Source organism: Scyliorhinus torazame, chromosome 5 (assembly GCF_047496885.1).
Source record: "Scyliorhinus torazame isolate Kashiwa2021f chromosome 5, sScyTor2.1, whole genome shotgun sequence".
In the NCBI taxonomy this organism is placed as follows: Eukaryota; Metazoa; Chordata; class Chondrichthyes; order Carcharhiniformes; family Scyliorhinidae; genus Scyliorhinus; species Scyliorhinus torazame.
In genome coordinates, this window is record NC_092711.1 from 299931954 (window position 1) to 299950074 (window position 18121).

The following is an 18121-nucleotide window of genomic DNA, read 5'->3' on the forward strand; positions in this document are numbered from 1 at the left end:
TTGACCACTTTGTTAGGAGAAATAGTCCCTTCCTTTCTAGACCCCTCATAATTGAATCCGCCCCCATCCTCTTCTGTTCAAAACAAAAACAGCCTGAGCTTTTCCAATCTTCCTTCATTGCAAAAATGTGTCAGTCCTGCCAACGTCCTCAGGTGGGATTTCCGCCCCTCCTCCCACCCCCACGGTGTGTTCTGCAGCGGTGGAGGGAAGCAGCACGCCATTGGCCAGTGGTAGAAACCAATCCCATTGCTTTGAACAGCGCTTCCCATTGTTCACATCCTCCTCCGCCAGGGAACCCACGGGATCGGCGGGATCGGAACAGGTTGTGGCAGTGGCATCGTGGTATTGTCACTGGACTGATGATCCAGAGACGCAGGGTTGCTGTTAAACAACTCACTGGAGGAGGAGGCACCACAATTATACTCATTCTCAATGACGGAGGAGCCCAGTACATGTGTGCAAGAGACAAGGCTCTTCACAATAATCATCAGCCAGTAGTGCCGAGTGGATGACCCATCTCGGTCTCCTCCAGCGGTTCCCACCCTCACAGATGCCAGTCTTCAGCCAATTCAATTCAACCCCATGTGATATTTTAGAAATGGCTGACTGCACTGGGATACTACAAAGGCTATGGGCCCCAACAATATTAGGCAATAGTACTGAAGATTTGTGATCCAGAACTTGATGTACCCCCAGCCGAGCTGTTCAGTACAGCTACAACACTGGCATATACCTGGCAATGTGGAAAATTGCTCAGATATGTCCTGTATGCAAAAAGCAGAACAAATCCAACCTGGTCAATTACCATCCCATCAGTCTACTCTCAATCATCAGTGAAGTGATGGAAGGGGTCATCAACAGCTATCAGGCAGCACTTACTTAGCAATTATATGCTCACTGACCCTCAGTTTAGATTCTGCCAGGGTCACTCAGCTCCTGACCTCATTGCAGCCTTGGTTCAAATATGGACAAAAGAGCTGAACTCCAGAGAGGAGGTGAGAGTGACTGCCCTTGCCATCAAGGCAGCATTTAATCAAGTACGGCATCAAGGAGTCCTCACAAGACTGGAGTCAATGGGAATCAGGGGGGAAACTGTCCGCTGGTTGGAGTCATACCTAGCACAAAGGTTATTGGAGGTCAGTCATCTCAATCCTGGGACATCACTACAGGAGTTCCCTAGGATAGTGTCCTAGGCCCAGCCATCTCCACCTGCTTTGTAATGACCATACTTCCATCATAAGGTCAAATGTGGGGATGTTCACTGATGATTGTACCTTTCTCGACTCCTCAGACACTGAAGTAGTCCTCATGCAAATCCAGCAAGACCTGAACAATATCCAGGCTTGGCTGACAAGTGGCAAGTTGCCTTCATGCCACACAAGTGCCAGGCATTGCCCATCTCCAATAAGAGAGAATCAAACCATCACCACTTGACATTCAATCCCCCACCATCAACACCATGGGGGGTTACCATTGACCAGAAACTGAACTGGACTAGCCATATTAATACTGTGGCTACAAGAACCGTCCAGAGACTAGGAATCATGCGGCAAGTAACTCACCTCCTGACTTCCCAAAACCTGTACACCATCTACAAGGCACAAGTCAGGAGTATGATGGAATAATCCCCACTTGCCTGATTGAATACAGCGCCGACAACACTCAAGGAACTCAACACCATCCAGCCTGCTTGATTGGAACCCCTTTTGCAAATATTCACTCACTCCAATGCACAGCAGCAGCTGCGCATACCATCTACAAGATCCACTGCAAGATCCATCTACAAGATCCACCATCCTGAGTTGGAAATGTATCGCAGTTCATTCACTGTCATTGGGTCAAAATCCTGGTACTCCCTCCCTAATAGCACAGTGGGTGTCCCTACACCACAATGCAGCGGTTCAAGAAGGCAGTTCATCACCACCTTCTCAAGGGCGATTAGGATTGGGCAAAAAATGCTGGCCTAACCAGTGAAGCCCACATCCCATAAAAATGATTTTTTTAAATCCTGCTGGCAGGTAGGGCTGTAAAACCCTGTTCCTCGCAAGTCTCCTTTGCACTCTCTCTGAAGTGATCATGTCCTTCCTACAATATGGTGAGCAGAACTGTATACTGTGCTCTAGTTGTGATCTAACAAGTACTTTATATGGCATTCATATAGTCTTCCTACTCGTACATTCTATGCCTCGGCTAATAAAGGAAAGTATCTTGTATGTTTGCTTAAATACCTATCTACCCAGGGTGGCACGGTGGTGCAGTGGTAAGCACTGCTGCCTCACTGCTGAGGACTGGGTTCAATCCCAGCCCCGGATCATTGTCCATGTGGAGTTTGCTCATTCTCCCCATGTCTGCATGGGTCTCACCCCCACAACCCAAAAATATGTGCAGGGTAGGTGAATTGGCCATGCTAAAGTGCCCCTGAATTGGAAAAAAAGAATTGGGTACTCTAAATTTTTTTTTTAAAATACCAATCTATCCCATCATGCTACATTTAGGGATTTGCAGACACGCACCAAGGTCTCTATCCTCCTCTGCTGTCTTAAGATAAACTGTCTGACGTAACTGGTCTATGGCAATTTTTTGCAAACCTCCCACCTATCCAATGTCAACCTTGCCTTTAAATACATTCATTCTATTTGCTTCAGCCACCCCACACAGCAATGCATTCCACACACTTGCCACTTCTTGGATTTTAAAAGTGCTTTCAAGTGTTGTTTTCGACCTGTTGATATCTGAAGCTCTTATACTCTCTCGTTTTGGATGCAAAAGCAAATAGAAATGGTAAATCATCAACCATCTATTGCATCCCATCATTATTTTTAAGGTCCCTATCAGCTCTCCTGCTTAGACTTCTCGTTTACAGAGAAGAGAGGCCCAGACTGCTCAGTTTTCCTGGTAGGAGCATCCTCTCAATTCTTGGAAATCTTTTCTGCATTTCCTCTAGTTTCTCGGTATTCTGTTTGTAGTATGAAAGTGCACGCTGAGATCCAAGTGTCAGGTTCAATGTTTTTTTAACATTACTTCCCTGCTCTTGTGTTATTTTCAATAGAAATAAACCAGGGGTGAGATTCTCTGTCAGCTGCCGTCCGAATCGGGAAACGCGATTGGGCGCAGAATCGGTTTTGACGCCGGAATCACAGCAAATTGCAATTCTCCGGTGCTCCGACAGCGGTGTCAGTGCGTTCCACTCTGCATGTACACTAAACGCCGTTAGGATAGCATTAGTGGGCCCGACCCTGTATTCCCGGAGGCCTCTGCGGTGCTCCGCCTCCACTGGGGCAAATTCCTGACGGCGAGGTTCACTTGTGCTTTCAAAAAATCATAAACCGACGCAGTAGCTGATGAGGGACAGAGAGGGAGTACGGAAAGCATCCAACATCGCCATAGTTTTCTGACCGTCGCGCTGCTGGCCGGGGCCGGGAGCTTCTGCCAGGGTGCGTCGCGGGGGACAGGAGGTGGGCTGTGGGGTTGGGGTGGACGGGTACGGAATACCATTGCCGCAGCCGGAAAGGCAACCATGCAGCTGTGCACACTGCCGACTGCCCACTGTGAACTTAGGGCCCTCTAGCCCCAGCTGACCCCAGCGCGCCCCAGCACAACCAGTGCCATCTTGTTGGCTGGGATGAGTGTGTGTGAGGGGTGTATTTACGGCTGCAGCTTGTCAGCCTCCTGAGTATCATTCACGGGTCCGGCATATCAAGTACCATTTTTCATTGGAGTCGATTGTGTTCCAGGTGGTGCCGGTGCGAGCCCCTCCACAGTCGTTGAGTTGGTCCAGGTGCGCCGCCGGTTTTGCTGCTATGGAAGTCCACGAACCCTGCCCCGGTGTCAGCACTTAGTCTCAGGAACGGAGGATCCCACCGCAGATCTTTGATTGTAACTTCATTGCCTTATCACCTCCTGTTGCCACATTTAATGGTTTATGTATCTGTGTCTTAGATCTCGTTTCTCCTCTACCAAATTTAACAATTCCTACTATCAGTTCAACTTCTATGTTAGATTGACGCTAAAGTACCTCACATGCCACTATTACACAACGACACTATAACATCTAAATTCACATTCGGTAAAACTGTAGAACTTGAAAAGGAGTACAATGCAAAAAACCTAAGATCGCATATGGATCAGGAACTATCACAAGTTTTGACTTTTTACAAAAGAATTTAAGATTTATAATTTCATTTTCAATTAAGTTCATGCTTTTAATCTTTGATTTACTCTGTCTAGATGACATATAACTCAAGGGCAAACCAGGATTTTTCCATTTTTATTAAACTATTTATCACAGTGATTGCACATTACAATCCTGGATTATGGGACTACAGGGCATTTATATTGCCTCGTTATGTGTTTAAGAAGTGATAAAATATTATTATGGATATATTGTGACTGGTAGCTATTTCTTCATGACACCAAAAGATATTCTGTTCTCAAGAATTCTCATGTTTTGAAACCTCAGCCCATATTATGGCTTCCATAAAGCCCTGTAGATGTGTGAAAATTATAGAATAAAAATGTGGATGACAACTAGTGCAGGTTCACTGCCCCTAACACAAATAACACAAGTTTTTATTGGTGAGACCCCTTGTGACCAATGGCCACTTAAGGACCTCATCCCACCCCTGACGGTATTATACCCGTATGGTAGTGGGGTGTGGGGAGGGGCAGGTCGAAGGGGATGCCTGATGGTTTAACTGCTCGGATTCTATCAGGCAAAGGGAGGGAGTCCTCCTCCCTCCTCCAACCCCACTCCAATGACATTCCCCACCTCCACCTTTTAACCCTCCTCCTGACCTTTTGAACCAAGGCCCCCACCCTCTCTCTGAGACCCCTAGTCCCAGAGAAACCTGAGCTCCTTGGTGTAATGGGACTGTCTATACTTCTGGCAGTGGCCAGTACTCCTGGCTGGCGCTGTTGGGATAACAGAACTGCCATCCACTCTTCAAGGTGGGACCTCTGGTGGGACTGCTGGTGCGGAAGTCTCACCTTATAGCGATTAACACTGCTCCCACGTTACATGGGTATCATGGGTGCGCTCTCCCCTTACCTTTGAGCCAAGGGTTGGGGACAACAGTGTCCTGCAAAATCCAGCCCATGATTTTCTGGTCTTTAAGCTAAAGGTTTACAAGGTCTAAACTTCCCCCCACGTACCAGCAACACGGGTTTCCAGAACTGTATAATTTTAAAATGGTGGCATTCCCAAAGGGTCAGAGAATCATAGATTGCACACATGTGGCCAAACATACTCCCTTACACAGTACCATTACCGATAGGAAGAGGAAAGGGCATTACTCTCTAAATGTTGATTTCATTTTCAATAACAAGACAAGATAATGTCAATAAATTGAAGCTTTGCGGACAGCAGGGGAACCTTAGTTAGGCCACACTTGGAGTATAGTGTTCATTTCTGGTCGCCACACTACCAGAAGGATGTGGAGGCTTTAGAGAGGGTGCAGAAGAGATTTACCAGAATGTTGCCTGGTATGGAGGGCATTAACTATGAGGAGCGGTTGAATAAACTCGGTTTGTTCTCACTGGAACAAAGGAGGTTGAGGGGAGACCTGATAGAGGTCTACAAAATTATGAGGGGCATAGACAGAGTAGATTGTCAGAGGCTTTTCCCCAGGGTAGAGGGGTCAATTACTAGGGGGCATAGGTTTAAGGTGAGAGGGGCAAGGTTTAGAGTAGATGTACGAGGCAAGTTTTTTACGCAGAGGGTAGTGGGTGCCTGGAACTCGCTACCGGAGGAGGTGGTGGAAGCAGGGACGATAGTGACAATTAAGGGGCATCTTGACAAATACATGAATAGGATGGGAATAGAGGGATACGGACCCAGGAAGTGTAGAAGATTGTAGTTTAGTCGGGCAGCATGGTCGGCATGGGCTTGGAGGGCCAAAGGGCCTGTTCCTGTGCTGTACATTTCTTTGTTCTTTGTCTTTGTTCTTTGTTCTATGCTGTCTGTTGAAGACAGTCCATTGCTCAGCAATATTTGAATGACAAAAGCAAGTCCTCAGAATTGCTTTTGAATAATCTAGGCATCACAAGGGTCATTTTGACTAAAGGATCAAAGCATGTGCTATGTGGGCGCAATGCTAATAAGAAAGGCAAAATTAAAATAACGTGGATGCTGAAAATCTGAAATAAATACAGACACACTCACCAGGTCTGCCAGCATTTCTGGAGAGAAAAACAGAGTTAACATTTCAAGACTGACTGTTCATCAGAATTGGAAAATATTTGAGATGTAACATATTTTAAGCAAGTATAGAGGAAGGGAAAGGAGAAGTGGAGGAAATAAGAATAGCTAGTAATTTTTTAAAATTCTCCATCACTTGAAAAAATGTAAACTGATGCTCCATTTAAAATAAATGCGGTTGATGAGGACAAATGGCTGGTACCATTTGATGTGAACGGTACGGTGGACAAATTGATGTTAGACACTGGTGCCAAAGCCAATTTAATCAGCCTGACTGATTTAAAAAATCTAAAATTTCAACCGATTAGAAAAAATCACAAAATTTCTCTGAGAAATTATTATTAGTTTTTTTTAATTTAGAGTACCCAATTCATTTTTTTTCCAATTAAGGGGCAATTTAGCATGGCCAATCCACCTACCCTGTACATCTTTGGATTGTGGGGGCGAAACCAACGGAAACACAGGGAGAGTGTGCAAACTACACACATACAGTGACCCAGAATCGAACCTGGGACCCGTGAGGTAGCAGTGCTAACCACTGTGCTGCCCTAAATAATTTTTATGAGTAACCTCAGCTGGTATGGGAATTGAACCCACGCTGCTGGCCTTACTCTGTCATGAACCAACTGTCTAGCCAAGCGAGCTAAACCGGCCCCGCTGAGAGATTATCGTGGTTCCAACATTAAATGTTGTGGTGCTTGTGACCTGTGCGTGATGGTGAAGAACACAGTTTATTCCGTCCCATTCTGTATTGTATCTGAGGGCTTGGACTCATTATTAGGTGATCAGTCCTGTGAAGAATAATGTCTAGTGCAGTTGGTATGTAGAATCCACAAAGGATTGGATCAACACTCCAAATATTCTGAGAACATTATCCGCATCAGCGATATGTTCACTGATTTTAATGCACTACCATTCGCCAACAAGATACAATTTAAAGAAGATGCATTATCTAAAGCACTAATACAAACTATTTGTAGTGAAATTGGTGAAGATGTAGATCTGCATGTCAATCTCATTTCTACCCTACCATCCGTATCAGATACAAAACCACAAATAATCAAGAAGGTAGAAGAACCTACCAATGGGGTAAATTCCATAGTATGTGTGAAACAAAAAAAAATGGTGATGCTCATCTAGGTATGGATCCCAAAGATCTTTACGAAAAAAGTGTACTATTTATCAAATTTCTATGATGAGATGGATGAATACAGACATTACAGAAAGCAATGGACAGCCAATCTGATCCACATCTCGCGGAATCACGTTACAAACCATTACTATTGTCACATGGTAGGTCACCAGCAGACTTGCTCATGAATAGAAAGTTGCGTACCGCACTTCCATACTTGGAAAAGGAGGAGAAATGCAGTGGTACTGCGGGAAATGCAAAACATTAAAGCAAAACAAAAACAGTTGTACGATAGAGTGTCTCAAACGTTACCACCTCTGAATAGTGATGACATTATGTGAATAGAAGATTCAGGCAAGTGGTCAAGAAAAGCCATTGTACTTGAAGAAGTAGCACCTCGTTCCTACAATGTACAGACAGAGGAAGGGTTGGTTTTAAGAAGAACAGTCGCGCACTCTTGAAAACCAGAGAAGACTTTCACAGCAACATGATGGATGACGAATCTACGTCAGAATCAACGTCAGCTGCAGTGTCAGATAGTTCAGCGGTTCCTGAGCATGAGAATGTCACGGAGAACATTGAATCTACAAGTTCTGAGCAGCAAGGTCAAACTTTGAGAAGATCAACCAATGTCTGAAGAAAACCTGATCTACTCAATTTGTCAATTTGGACTGTTTGTCCATTCTATGCTTGCTGTTCTTGTATATATGTGTATATATTTGTCAAACCAGTTTTTAAATTTAAAAGAAAAAATGTAATACTGTTAGACTCACAGGCTAATGATATCACATGTAAATATACTGATAGTAAGGTATTAATTTATTCCTTCAAAGGAAAGGGGATGTAGTGATATCATGGTTGTGTTGTAATTCACCGGCTGGCCACTAGGAGTCTCATTAGTACATAAGTGAATGTTGGAGTCAGATGACCTCAGACTGTCTAGGGAGCTGGGAGGGAGGTTGCTTGTGTATGTCCATACTGTTATTCATCTGTCACTTTGTATATATTTGACCCACAGTTAATGTTAATAAATCGTTTATAGCTTTAGCTACAAGTGTTCTTGTAATATGTATCAGGGCATCTGACAAGAACATTACAAATGGTAGTAGTGTTTTTACAATAGACAATGGTTTCATAGTCATCATTAGACTGTTAATTCAAGATTTTTATTAAATCCATTTCACCATCTGCCGTTGTGGGATTCGAACCCGAGTACCCAGCGTAATCCCTGGGTCTCTGGATTGCTAGTCCTGTGACACTATAACTACACCACTGCCTCTGCCTGCACTGCACTTTGATTACCAGAAGCCATTTTATAAGTTGTCACATCAAAGTTAATGCAGAAAATAAAAGCTCATGTTGTGGATATAACACATTGGTGTGGCTTGAAGAGTGGCTAGCTAACAGAGTTGGCATAAATTTTTCTGGTTGGCAGCATGTGATGAGTGGTGTGCCACAGGGATCAGTGCTGGGGCCTCAACGTTTTGTAATTTATACAAATGATATAGATGAAAGGACTGAAAGTATTGAAAGGTTTCATTCTATTTATTCTCTGTTTATTCCCCTTTTTCTCCTTTCTTTTATTTCAGCTTTTACTAGTTTGATCCATGGATGAGTAATGGACCTGTGACTTGAATACAGGCTGTATCTTTAAATCAAGCGGGAAGAATCTGGAAGTCATCAGTGATGACTCGCTTTGATTGACTTGGTTGGTAGCCAATGAATTGGCTCAAATGTCTGTGCCCTGCCCCATGGCCAGTGGTGATTAGTTCTGCTCCCACTGACATGTTTCTTAGTGTCACAAGGCTGGAGTTAGTTTCACTTTGCTTCTTGTTATAACCCACATGGGACTTACAGGGTTGAAGCAATTAGCCTCCCTGTGAGCCTAATTGAGTACGAGCGGCAGGGAGCCTGTGGACACTCTAATAATCTGTAATGTACAGGTCGATCAGCTTTAGTACAGAGACCTCAGACCCGGCTGGAACCTGTAGAGTATTGTACATATTCTTACTTTTTAATAAAACTAGTTTCTGTTATCCACTCATCTCCAACTCGCCTGTGATCACTAAACTGGTAAGAATAAAAGTGGAGCTACTGTTGATGCGGCTTACCATCAGATGAGCAGCCACCTCCTCTGCACTGCCAGACTAAGGTTGGAATTTCTTTTTCCAAAATTCATTTATTCGGAAGATTGGACGTGTTTGATGCAGCCATTGAGGATTGGTCGCAGTACGCTGAATATAAGCGTTACTTTTTTCGGGTGAATGCTATCACCGGTGAAAACCGACGGACGGTAATCCTTTTAACTGTCTGTGGGGCCACACTTATGGGGTGAGAAAAAGCCTGACATATTCCACAGCCCCAGACACCAAGACCTTTGAGCAACTGGTGGCGTTGGTTGCACACCATTCTAAACCCAAGCTGTCAATCATTGTGCATTTTAACACAGTGGAGAGGAGCCCAGGAGAGTCCGTGACTGAGTTCCTAACACTGTTGAAAAACTAGCCGTGTTTTATGAGGATGGCACTTCATTCTTGAAGATGCTACAAGACCGCCTGGTCTGTGGTGTATGTAATATGGCAACCCAAAGGAAATTGTTGGCCGAGCCATCTTTCGACTCACAACAGGCCATGCAGATTTCACTATCGAGGGAGAGTGGTGAAAATGGGGTGCAGAAACTCCAGGCTATGGAGGGAAATATTGTTGGGTGTATCACCTCCCAGTGTGCAGTACCCTACCCCCCCCCCCGCCCCCGGGAAACCCCACTCTGTGCCGCTAGCCATAGGGGCCCAGTCCGATGGTCTAAGACCGAGGCAGCCAGACATGACACCTTCCTGGAGTCCGTAGAAGGGGAGTCCACGCATTGTCGGATGTGCGGACGTAGGAACCACAAGGAACACAAATCCCAAAGTAACCAGCAGCCCTGACACCCCATCAGAGGGAAGCGCTAGCCCAGGGACGTTCTTTCCACATTGACCGGCAGGATGAGGGTTTTATGCAGTTAAATTGCATTGCGGCATCCAGAGTGGCCCCCATTCAGATCACCGTGTGAGCCAATGGTCACGCTTTAGAGATAGAACTTGATACAGGTGCTATAGTCTTGATCATATGGCAGCAGACATCCGACAGCAAAAAATAGGGGATTCAACAATTAAATTTGAAAAACATGGAGGTGAGGTTGGTAACATATACGGGTGAGCCAGTCACAATTGCGGGGACCACGATAACCCCAGTGATTTATGGGCAACAGTCAGTAAGACCCCCGCTGATCATAGTGAGAGGACACGGCCCCTGGCACTTAGGCCATGACTGATTGCAGAGCCGTCACCTGAACTGGCAACACATTTTCCAGATGAGACTGGAGGCCTGTACGAGGTGCTGAGGATGTACCCCGATGTTTTCCAGACATGATTATGGAAAATCAAGAGAGCCATGCAAGGATTCAGGTCGGCCCAGATGCGCAGCTTAAATATTTCAGGGCCCTTATGCTCTGGTACAAAATGTTGACACTGAGTTACTCTGGCTAGAGGGCCTCGATATTATCTGGCCGCGACGGTTCACCGATTGGGCAGTGCCGGTGGTTCCCGTGGTCAAGCTGGACAAGATAGTGAGACTCTGCGGCGACTACAAGTTTGGACAGATAGCCGATGCATTCACAAAATTAGACATGAGCCATGCATGTCTACAGCTTGAATTGGGCCCCGCATTGTGGAAATATGTCGCTATCAATATCCATAGTGGCCTTTATGAATATACCAAGTCGCCCTTTGGTGTGTTGTCGGCTTGTGAAATTTTCCAGAGGGAAAATATACTGCAAGAATCGCCGCGAGTGGCGGATTATCTCGGCGATGTCAGAACATGAGCACCTGAGCAATATTGGTGAGATTCCCCGCTTGGCCCTTTCCTGTTTATTATGGGTTACCTTCCCCTGCAGGGGCAAAGAAAGGGCATTGTGAGCCTCACGCTTAATGGGTCAGGCCAGTCTATAGCAGGTGGCATGTATGGGCACTGCACCTCGACATGAAGGGGTTGTGCTGGTGGGTGTCAAGGGGTTCTAAGGAGCAAGCATGCGGATCGAATGTGGGGAGGGTGCGAGGTGTCAGCCAGTGATTTGTCGGTAGGGGTGGTCTGGTAATTTGAGGGGTGGCAGGTAGAACTGATGCCAGGAGAGAGATGTTAACTTACCCTTGCAGCTCAGTTGAAGTCGTTGGTCTTCTTCCGACATTGTTCGATGGTCCTCCTGGTCATGCTGCCTGCACTGACAGCCAACGCCTCCGAGGTGGTTTTGGTGACCTTGATGCTGGTCCTCCGGCCCCCTCAGGGGAGCAGGATGCCCTGGCTTGCAAGGATGGCATCGAGAAACCTGGCCAGGTTGACATCCCCAAAGTGAGGAACAGGTTTGTGCACTGCCACGCTTGTGCGTTGATTGGGAGTGAGTGGTGAGGGAGCATTTAAAAGCAGCTCCCTTTTGTGAGCTGCGAGACACAGAGGCATGAGTCAGTGTGGGAGTGGGGTCAAGAATTAAAATGACAGGTGACTGGAAACTCCGTATCATGCTTACGGACTGAATGGAGGTATTGCAAAGCAGTCATCAAATTTATGTTTTGTCTCCCCAGTGTAGAGTGCCATGCTGTAAGTGACAGATAAAGTATACAGTGACCTCCAGCACCTCCAATGACAAGGGCGGCAGATTCATGGGAACACCATCACCTCCAGGACCCCTCCAAGCCACCACCATGTTGCGATTTCTTCATTGTTTCTGGGTCAAAATCCTGGGGCTCCCCCCTAAAAGCACTGTGGGTGCAGCTGCACACGTGGTCTGCAGCGGTTGAAGAACGTGGCTCACCTTCTTGAGGGCAATTAGGGATGGGTAATTAATTCTGGCCTCGCCTGACACCCCGACCTCGTGAAAGAATAAAAACAACAGCTGACAGAAGTGCAAGTAAAATGCTGTGTTTCCAAGAAGAAGTGTTTTGGGGCCTTGGATAGTGAGAAAGGTGGAGATAAAAGGACAGGTGCATCTCCTGCCCCTCCATGATAGAGGGCCATAGAATGGGGAGGGGGTGTTGGGGGGTGATTAAGCAGTGGACCAGAGCATTATGGAGGAAACAGTAACTTAGGAATGATGAAAGGGAAGGAGTAAATGTGTTTGGTGATGGCATCATATTGAAGGTGGCAGAAACAGTGGAGGATGATTCATTGAATACGAAGGCTGGTGGGGTGTAAGTTGATGACAAGGAGGGGAGAGGTGAAAATTTAAGTGCTGAAAATTGAACAGACACAGTGGTACAAAAAGGTCCAGGTGTGTTGCAAGTCCTGAGAGATTGCAACATCATTCAGGCCCATTCAAGCCATGCTCCTGGATATTAGTACAATATGGTCACTGATCAGGCTGATAGGAGACCTCATTGTACAATGAGATCAATGTAGCCTTGCCCCCTCGTTGTCTGTATCTGATCTTCAATGTGGTAAAAATTGGAAGAGAACTCAAGGGCTGTGTAAAGTTTGAGAGGTGATTGAAGATTTGCTGAGTGATTTTAGGACTTTGACCATGCAGAGCCCCCTGTAGATATCCATGGAGTTGCTGCACATTCTATGATCGACTGCAGTCTTTCAAAACTTGTGTGGACAAAAGCACACATGCAGTTGTTCGACTGCCATCATCTGTAGCAAGCTATTTGTTATGTCCCCAATGTCATCCTCCTTCTAACACAAGTCGCTTAAAGTTCCGACAGTACGCTCCTCCCTCTCTCTGTCACCACCTCCTGTTCATGCTCTCTTTTATTGTATGTCAAAGTGCATTCCCTTGTCCTAAACTGTTTACATTTCTCAGGGTGGCTGCACCTGAGCTGGTGTTCAGGAGGGAATCACGTGAGTGATGTTTGGTGTGAAGCACGAACGCGTCTAGATTCATGAGCAACACACATCACGAGTTGGAGAAAATAGTTTACAAATACAAATGGTTAAAAAAGTTCTGCAGCATGGTAACAACCAAACTAATCCATGCCACTTTCTTCCCACAAGGAAATAGTTCGACTCACATTTACCGACCCTACCCTTACATTTCTTCATTTGCCTATCCAATCCAGTTTTCAATGTCGTACCTCACGTTTACTTGGGATGTGAGGCCAATTTAAGGCCAGTGAAGCATTAATCGGCTCCCTGACCACATGCCAACATGGATCTGGAGCCATTTCAACTGCGAGACCTCATTAGTATAATGCAGACCCAACCCTGCCCAAACCTATTGTGAAGGATCAGAATCCAGTCAGCCTGACCCCGATGAGGCTGGAAAGCCAGGGTGCAGTGAGCACGACTAACCTGTGAGTAGGGTGGGGGCGGAGAGATGCGATTTGAATGGGGAATGGTGCGGGGGGCAAGAAAGGCGTATAAAATTTCCATCTTGGACCTGGAGGAACTGTTGCCCATTTTCGAACCCAACAGCGTCACCAATACTGTTGCTAATATTAATGATAATGTTGGTGAACCACAAGCTTTCCCTTAGATCGATCAAATGACCACACAACCAGTTAGTTAGTTCAAAAGATGGTTTATTTACATACACAAGAGTTACCTCGACATGCAAACACAATATCTACGACAAGTTAAACTGCACCTACCAGCTACAATAACCTATACTTAACTTCAGGGCAACTGGCACTGTGCAAATGGATAAGGCCTTTATCTGGATTTCACTTGGCTGGTTCGAAGAAAGCGGCTCTGTCTCTGCTGGGCTCATCCGTCAGGTAGTGATCGCTGGTCTTGAACTTGGCTGGCTGTTCCTGCGACGATTCGTTTGGCACAGGCCGGATCCAAAAGAGACAGAACACATGGCTGTGCTCTCTTTTATCCCTCTGGGATTTCGCGCTCTTTGGGGCGGTCCTTAACCTTGGACCCAATAGTTCGACAGGGCTCTGATCACTGTCTTCGATTCCGGCCAATAAAGGGGCGGGTGCCTTGGTAGCTGGGTGGGTCCTTAGCGGTCATTGACCTTGGCAATTGGGCTTTCTGAGTAAATGGAGTGGTGCCGATCAGTCTGTGGCTGTACCGGATGCTTGATTGGAGTTCTATTGTCCTGGGAAAATGGGCCATTGAAATGCAAACAAGTGGGGGTTTCGATCAGGTCTGGTTACCTGTGTTTCAGATACACATAGGCTCTGTATCTGTCTGAGTCCTGGGTTGGCCATAATTCCCATGGTCCTTTGCAGGTGGCCATCTTAGATGGCTACATTCCATTCTCTTGCTCCTTTTTTCGAAGCGTGGTGGATCACACTATTGATCCCTGTTCATCCTTGGAGGCCCGGTCACCCTTGGTCAAGGCAAGGTTCAACTCTACTCCATCTTATGGTTTGGGACATTTACCTAATATTTCATGAATACATCCATAAATTAATTCATTTCTAACGGGCACTATAATTCAGGTCACGATAAAACATTTAATTTATCCGCACAGTTGATCTCTAGTGAACACTATCTAAGCTACTCTCATGCTGCTGGTGAATATCAAAGAACTTATATACAGTACAAAATTTAAAACAGCAGCAACACATTTCTACTTAATCCTAATAAAGTTAAAGAGGTACATGGTTTATTCTTTGCAGCGATTGGTACATGAATTTAGTTTTGTTGAATTCCAAAGAAGGGGGATCTGACTGTGTATATCTGGGAGCGGGAGGCTTTTGCTCGCCATTTATGGAGTCGAAGTGTCTGAATGACACTGTAGATTATTGCAATTACTGGAAAGGCCTCTACTATATATGAAAGGGGGTTCCATTTGGCAATGTTTTCGCACCAAGTGGGAGTTTCGATGTCTGTCTTTATGTATGGTGTAGTGTCCGGGCTGGTGGTGGCCTGTTGTGTGCTGGTGTTCGGGGCTGGTGTGGGGTTTGTAACAACAGTCTGTTGCGCGCGCAGCTGCAGAAGTCCAGCAATGATCCAAACGCATGTCAGCAGTCCTCGCTTCATCCTGTGTTTTCTGTTTTCCGGGTAATCCTGGGGGTGCAAACATAGTATCTGTTATTGTCTTCGCCTTACTCCAATTACCCGTTATGATTGTCACCATGTGTGACTCCCTCATTTTTCTTTTTGAAATACCATTTTGGAGAGACAAGAAATCCAAATTTTTAAAGTACAGAGACTCTCGCAGCTTGAGGTCGATGCAGGGAGTGGGCGGACAATTTATTCGACCAGTCTTTTCTTTACTTGCAACCAGTGGTGGTTGAGGCTTATCTTAACCAGGCGAATTTCAGGGCGGCCAGTTTTATAGAGTTTCGGCCCAGGGTTCAGAGGTAGTTTGCGTGTAGCAGCGTGTATAGCAACCAATTGTGTCATATGTGTAAATAGCAGGTGGGGAGCGACCAGGGGGTCGCGGAAGGTAAAGGAAAGAAGGGTTGAGCATACAGAATGCGGCAAAATGCATTCTTTATACCACCACCAAAGGGAGAGCAGAGAAGGTGAATCTAAGGCCTGCCAAAAACAATGCAGAGTGTAGAGAACCATTCCAGAGCATATGAAGTGACGGGAACATGAGATGCGTGTGGGCCGCTGCGGGATAAGAATGGGTGAAATCCCCGGATAGGGCGGGGGTTAGTGCCATTACTCCGCTACCCGAGCTTAACTGACCGGATGAATTTGGGGTCCTCAGGTACGGCGGGGATCAGTGCCGTTACTCCCTACCTGGGTGACCTGGGTGGGCGGTAAGAGTTTGTAATCATGTGAAAACTTGCCATAAAGATTGGAAGGACAGTGACTTGTGCCTTTAACTGTCATAGGGCATCGTACCCTCGAATCAGAAGAGTAATTGTGTGTCGGGCGACATGAATTAAAACCATGTAGTAAAAAAAAGAAGGAAAAAGGCTGGCAGGATCCATCAGAACTTGGACACCTTAATGCTTAGGCGGTGTCTCTTTCTCATCATCTGGACGTCTCAGGATTCTGTACCAAGCAGTGTTGGAAAAGCATTACCGAAACGAGAGTCAGTATCTGAATCATCACTATCTCCCGGTTGCCAGACTCGTGTCTGCCGTTTCTGTGCCATTGCCGCGTGGGCCATCGGATGGTCTGAATCGTCGTGCCTTACTGGTCTGCAAGAGTTGTTGCAGTGCCAAAGAGGGGCTTGTTTGTCGTGAGGCGTAGGGGCGGTGGGAGTGGAGGGCATGTTACTGTGGTCGGGCAGTGGCTGCGGCGGTGGCTGGGGGAGGGCATATAGGGGGTCAAAGATATCTAAGTCGTGGTTCCGGGGGCTGGGGTGACTGGGGGCAGAGAGATTGCGCCAGTGTTCAGGGATAGTAATCAAATCCGGGAGGTTTTCGCTGTCGTCGGAGTCAAGTTCGAGGTGAAAGTCTGTGGGCGGAGACAAGTTCGGGTCTGTGGGCGTGGACAAGGGATAAATGCCGGCATGGCTGGGGGAGGATTGGCATAGGGGTTGGACTAGGTTGTCGATGGGCGGGGCTTAATCATCTCCTATTGCCAGAGAGATGTGGTGGGAGTGGCTACATTGGGATCCATAGACATTGAGTTGGTTGATGTGGAACCAACCAGTTTTACCGTTGGGTTATGTTATCTTGTACACGGAGGGGCTCACTTTGTCGGAAATGGAGTTGGGTCCTGTAAATTTGGAGGAAAGGAAAGAATTGGGGCTGTAAAGTGAATCCATTACTTGCTGACCGACTGTGTACTCTACAGGGTGGACGGTTTTGTTAAAGCAGGCTTTACTCCTCTTCTTTCTAGCGCCTAATCGGACAGCTGCAGCGAGTTGTGCCGCTTTAATGTTATCTGCAACCTGCTTTTTCGTGGGTGAGGGCGGTTGCTGTAGGACTTGCCAAATCGAGGCCTAATAAATATTCAATACCCTTCATGGGCCGTCCGGACATGAGAGTGTGGCGGGTGAAACCTGTGGAACTGGAAACGGTGTTCCGAATAACCATGAGAGCAAATGGGAGGACTGTGTCCCACGTGGTATTGTTCTGTTGCACCATCTTCCTAATGGTCGCTTTTAAAGTTCGATTCATTCTCTCGACAATGTCACTGGATTGAGGGTGATATGCTATCTGGAATTTCTGCCTGATCCCAAAAATTGTTGAAACATTTTGCATGACTCTGCCGGTGAAGTGGGAACCTTGGTCTGACTCAATGCTGCGGGGGAGACCCCAGCGTGTGAATATCTGTTGGTCAAAATCTTAGCGGTGCCCTTTGCTGTGTTTGTCCGTGAGGGAAATGCTTCTATCCATTTAGTAAAGGTGTCAATTACAACCAGCACATACTTGAAACCATTTCAGCAAGGGGGAAGGGGGCCAATGTAGTCGAGTTGCAAATTTGTCCAAGGGCCATTAGTCAGATCTTTCCACAGAATGGATATCAGAATCAAACCAGGTCGCCTGCAGCTGGATCCGCACTCGCCCGACTCCAGAAAAGACTTCAATCACTGGCTAGCCTGTTTTGAGGCCTACATCAACGCTGCAAACTCCGCGCCAACGGAGGCTCAGAAGATAAATGTCCTGTACTCCAGACTGAGCTCCAGCGTGTTCCCGTTGATCCAAGACGCCGCGAATTACGCGAAAGCAATGGCACTCCTTAAAGAACACTATGCTCTGAAGAAGAACATGCTCTTCGCCAGGCTTGTACTCGCCACCCGCTCGCAACTACCTGATGTGTCCATCGAAGACTTCTGGCGCGCCTTAATTCCACTCGTCCGGGACTGTGACTGCCAGGCCATTACGGCCGCTGAACACACTAATCTCCTCCTGCACAATCCTTTAGTGACGGGGATTGCGACGGACCTCATCCGAGAACGA